This window comes from Calliopsis andreniformis, unplaced genomic scaffold, assembly GCF_051401765.1.
Source record: "Calliopsis andreniformis isolate RMS-2024a unplaced genomic scaffold, iyCalAndr_principal scaffold0046, whole genome shotgun sequence".
NCBI lineage: Eukaryota > Metazoa > Arthropoda > Insecta > Hymenoptera > Andrenidae > Calliopsis > Calliopsis andreniformis.
In genome coordinates this window covers 2308087-2314080 of record NW_027480455.1, presented here as the reverse complement: position 1 = coordinate 2314080, position 5994 = coordinate 2308087, and positions in this window count along the sequence as shown.

Genomic DNA, 5994 nt, shown 5'->3' with positions numbered 1-5994 from the left:
TCATCAATCCTCTATCTTCAACACTCAATCCTCAATACTAACCATCAATCCTCAATTCTCGATACTCAATAGAATATCCTGAATTCTCAGGATTCAATACTGAAACCTCAATCCTCAACCCTCAGCCCTCATCCTCCATTCTCAATCGCCAATCCTCAATCCTGAATGTTCAATCCTCAACATTCAATCTTCAATCCTCAATCCTCAAACCTCAATCCTCAATCCTCAATCCTCAGTGATCAATAATCAATCTCCAATCCTAGATCCTCAATCCTCAATCCTCAATCCCCAATCTTCAATCCTCAATAATCAATCTCCAATCCTAGATCCTCAATCCTCAATCCTCAATCCTCAACCCTCAATCCTCATTCTTCAAACCTCAATACCCAATCATCAATCTTCAATCCTCAATGCTCAATCCTCAATCCTCAAGCCTCAGTCCTCAATCCTCAATCCTCAATCCTATAACCTCAATCCTCAACCCTCAGCCCACATTCTCAATCCTCAATCCTCAGTCCTCAATATTCAATCCCCAATACTCAATCTTCAATCCTCAATTCTCAATCCTCAATCCTCAATCCTCAGTCCTCAATCCTCAGTCATAAATCCTCAATCTTCAATACTCAATCGTCAATCCTCAGTCCTCAATCCTCAATCCTCAATCCTCGGTCCTCAAACCTGAATCCTCAACCCTCAGTCCACATCCTCAATTCTCAATTCTCAATCCTCAATCCTCAATCCTCAACCTTCAATCTCCAAAAATCAATCTCCAATCTTAGATCCTCAATCCCCAATCCTCAGTCCTTAATCCTCAATCTTCAATCCTCAATCGCCAGTCCTCAATCTTCAATCCTCTATGCTCAATCGTCAATCGTCAAGCCTCAGTCCTCAATCCTCAACCCTCAATCCTCAAACCTCAATCCTCAACCGTCAGTCCTCGTCCTCAATCCTCAACCCTCAATCCTCAATCATCAATCTTCAATCATCAATACTCAATCTTCAATCCTCAATAATCAATCCTCAATCGTCAATCCTCAATCCCCAATCCTCAATTTTCAATGCTCAATCCTCAATCATCAATCATCAATCTTCAACACTCAATCCTCAATCCTCAATCCTCAATCCTCAATACTCAATCCTCAATCTTCAATCCTCAATACTCAATCTTCAATCCTCAATCCTCAATCCTCAATCCACAATCCTCAATCTTCAATCCTCTATACTCAATCTTCAATCCTCAATCCTCAATACTCAATCTTCAATCCCCAATCCTCAATTCTCAATCCTCAATCCTCAATGTTCAATCCTCAATACTCAATCTTCAATCCTCAATTCTCAATCCTCAATCCTCAATCCTCATTCTTCAATCCTCAACACCCAATCCTCAATCTTCAATCCTCAATCCTCAATCCTCAATTCTCAATCCTCAATCCTCAATCCTGAGACCTCAAGCATCAATATTCAACCCTCAGTCCTCGTCCTCTATCCACAACCATCAATCCTCAATCCTCAACCTTCAATCATCAATATTCAATCTTCAATCCTCAATCCTCAATCCTCTATCCTCAATCCTCAATCCACAATCCTCAATCCTCAATCCTCAATCCTCAATCCTCAATCCTCAATCCTCAATCCTCAATCTTCAATCCTCAATACTCAATCTTCAATCCCCAATCCTCAATTCTCAATCCTTAATCCTCAATGTTCAATCCTCAATACTCAATCTTCAATCCTCAATCCTCAATCCTCAATCCTCAATCCTCATTTTTCAATCCTCAACACCCAATACTCAATCTTCAATCCTCAATCCTCAACTCTCAATCCTCAATCCTCAATCCTCAGACCTAACACATCAATACTCAACCCTCAGTCCTCGTCCTCAATTCACAACCCTCAATCCTCAATCCTCAATCATCAATCATCAATATTCAATATTCAGTCCTCAATCCTCAATCCTCAATCCTCAATCCTCAATCCTCAATCCGCAATGTTCAATCCACAATACCCAATCCTCAATCTTCAATCCTCAATCCTCAATCCTCAATCCTCAATCCTCAATACTCAATCCTCAATTCTCAGTCCTCAAACCTCAATCCTGTATCCACAATCCTGAATCCTTAACCTTCAGTCCTCAGTCCTCAACAATCATTCGTCAGTTCTCAATCCTCAATCCTTAATCCTCAGACCTCAAACATCAATATTCAACCCTCAGTCCTCGTCCTCAATCCACAACCCTCAATCCTCAGTCCTCAATATTGAATCATCAATATTCAATCTTCAATCCTCAATCCTCAATCCTCAATCCTCAATCCTCAATCCACAATCCTCAATCTTCAACCCTGAATCCTCAATCCTCAATCTTCAATCCTCAATCATCAGTCCTCAATTCTCAATCCTCAATCATCAGTCCTCATCCTCAATACTCAATCTTCAATCCTCAATCCTCAATCCTCAATCCTCAATCCTCATTCTTCAATCCTCAACACCCAATACTCAATCTTCAATCCTCAATCCTCAACTCTCAATCCTCAATCCTCAATCCTCAGACCTCACACATCAATACTCAACCCTCAGTCCTCGTCCTCAATTCACAACCCTCAATCCTCAATTCTCAATCATCAATCATCAATATTCAATATTCAGTCCTCAATCCTCAATCCTCAATCCTCAATCCTCAATCCTCAATAAGCAATGTTCAATCCACAATACCCAATCCTCAATCTTCAATCCTCAATCCTCAATCCTCAATCCTCAATCCTCAATACTCAATCCTCAATTCTCAGTCCTCAAACCTCAATCCTGTATCCACAATCCTGAATCCTCAACCTTCAGTCCTCAGTCCTCAACAATCATTCGTCAGTTCTCAATCCTCAATCCTTAATCCTCAGACCTCAAACATCAATATTCAACCCTCTGTCCTCGTCCTCAATCCACAACCCTCAATCCTCAGTCCTCAATATTGAATCATCAATATTCAATCTTCAATCCTCAATCCTCAATCCTCAATCCTCAATCCTCAATCCTCAATCTTCAACCCTGAATCCTCAATCCTCAATCTTCAATCCTCAATCATCAGTCCTCAATTCTCAATCCTCAATCATCAGTCCTCATCCACAATTCTCAATTCTCAATCCTCAATCCCCAATCCTCAATCTTCAATCCTCAATAATCAATCTCCAATCCTAGATCCTCAATCCCCAATCTTCAAACCTTAATACTCAATCTTCAATCCTCAATCCCCAGTCATCAATCTTCAATCCTAAATGCTCAATCCTCAATCCTCAATCCTCAGTCCTCAATCCACAATCCTCAATCCTCAAACCTCAATCCTTAACCGTCAGTCCTCGTCCTCAATCCTCAAACCTCAATCCTCGATCCTCAATATTCAATCATCAATACTCAATCTTCAATCCTCAATGCTCTATCCTCAATCCTCAATCCTCAATCCTCAATATTGAAGACACAACCCTCAGTCATCAATCCTCAATACTCAACCATCAATCCTCAATTCTCAATACTCAATAGAATATTCTGAATACTCATGGTTCAATACTGAATCCACAGTAATCAATAATCAAATCTCAATCCTCAATCTTCAGTCCTCAATACTCAACTTCAATCCTCAATCCTCAATTCTCAATCCCGAATACTCAATCCTCAATCGTCAATCCTCAATCCCCAATCCTCAATCTTCAATCCTCAACCTCAATCCTCAATCCTCAATCCTCAATCCTCAACCGTCAGTCCTCGTCCTCAATCCTCAATCCTCAATCCTCAATACTCAGTCCTCAGTCCTCAAACCTCAATGCGCAATCCTCAATCCTCTATCATCAATCCTCAATCTTCAATACTCAATACTCAATCCTCAATCCTCAATCCTCAATCCTCAATCATCAATCCTCAATCTTCAATACTCGATCCTCAACCCCAATGCTCAATACTCAACCATCAACTCTCAATTCTCAATACTCAATTGAATATCCTGAATTCTCAGGATTCAATACTCAAACCTCAAACCTCAACCCTCAGCCCTCATCCTCCATCTTCAATCCTCTATCCTCGATCCTCAATCTTCAATCCTCAATACTCAATCTTCAATCCTCAATCCTCAATCCTCAATCCTCATTCTTCAATCCTCAATACCCAATCCTCAATCTTCAATCCCCAATCCTCAATCCTCAATTCTCAATCCTCAATCCTCAATCCCCAGACCTCAAACATCAATACTCAACCCTCAGTCCTCGTCCTCAATCCATAACCCTCAATCCTCAATACTCAATTTCCAATCATCAATACTCAATCCTCAGTCCTCAATCCTCAATCCTCAATCCTCAATCCTCAATCCTCAATGTTCAATCCGCAATCCTCAATCCTCAATCTTCACTCCTCAATACTCAATCTGCAATCCTCAATCCTCAAACCTCAATCCTCAATCCTCTATCATCAATCCTCAGTACTCAGTCCTCAAACCTCAACCTTCAATCCTCAATACTCAATCTTCAATCCTCAATCCTCAAACCTCAATCCTCAATCCTCAATCTTCAATCCTCAATCCTCAATCATCAATCTTCAATCCTCAATACTCAATCTGCAATCCTCAATCCTCAAACCTCAATCCTCAATCCTCATTCTTCAATCCTTAATACCCAATCCTCAATCTTCAATCCTCAATCCTCAATCCTCAATTCTCAACCCTCAATCCTTAATCCTCAGACCTCAAACATCAATATTCAACCCTCAGTCCTCGTCCTCAATCCACAACCCTCAATCCTCAGTCCTCAATATTGAAACATCAATATTCAATCTTCAATCGTCAATCCTCAATCCTCAATCCTCAATTCTCAATCCTCAATCTTCAATCCTCAATCCTCAATCCTCAATACTCAATCCTCAATCTTCAATCCTAAATTCTCAACACTCAATAGAATATTCTGAATACTCCCGTTTCAATACTCAGTCCACAATATTCAATAATCAAATCTCAATCCTCAATCTTCAATCCTCAATACTCAATTTCAATCCTCAATCCTCAATCCTCAATCCCCAATACTCAATCCTCAATCGTCAATCCTCAATCCCCAATCCTCAATCTTCAATCCTCAACCTCAATCCTCAATCCTCAATCCTCAATCCTCAATCTTCAATCCTCAATCCTCAATCCTCAATCCTCAATCCTCAATCCTCAATCCTCAATCCTCAATCCTCAATACTCAATCTGCAATCCTCAATCCTCAATCCTCAATCCTCAATCCTCATTCTTCAATCCTCAATACCCAATTCTCAATCTTCAATCCTCAATCATCAGGCCTCAATTCTCAATCCTCAATCCTCAGTCCTCATTCCTCAAACCTCAATCCTCAAACCTCAGTCCTCATCCTCAATTATCAACTCTCAATCCTCGATCCTCAATCCTCAATCTTCAATCCTCAATAATCAATCTCCAATCCTAGATCGTCAATCCCCAATCTTCAATCCTTAATACTCAATCTTCAATCCTCAATCCCCAGTCATCAATCTTCAATCCTCAATGCTCAATCCTCAATCCTCAATGCTCAGTCCTCAATCCACAATCCTCAATCCTCAAACCTCAATCCTCAACCGTCAGTCCTCGTCCTCTATCCTCAAATCTCAATCCTCAATCCTCAATATTCAATCATCAATACTCAATCTTCAATCCTCAATCCTCAATCCTCAATATTCAAGACACAACCCTCAGCCATCAATCCTCAATACTCAACCATCAATCCTCAATTCTCAATACTCAATAGAATATTCTGAATACTCATGGTTCAATACTCAATCCACAATATTCAATAATCAAGTCTCAATCCTGAATCTTCAATCGTCAATACTCAATTTCAATCCTCAATCCTCAATTCTCAATCCCCAATACTCAATCCTCAATCGTCAATCCTCAATCCCCAATCCTCAATCTTCAATCCTCAACCTCAAACCTCAATCCTCAATCCTCAATCCTCAATCCTCAATCTTCAA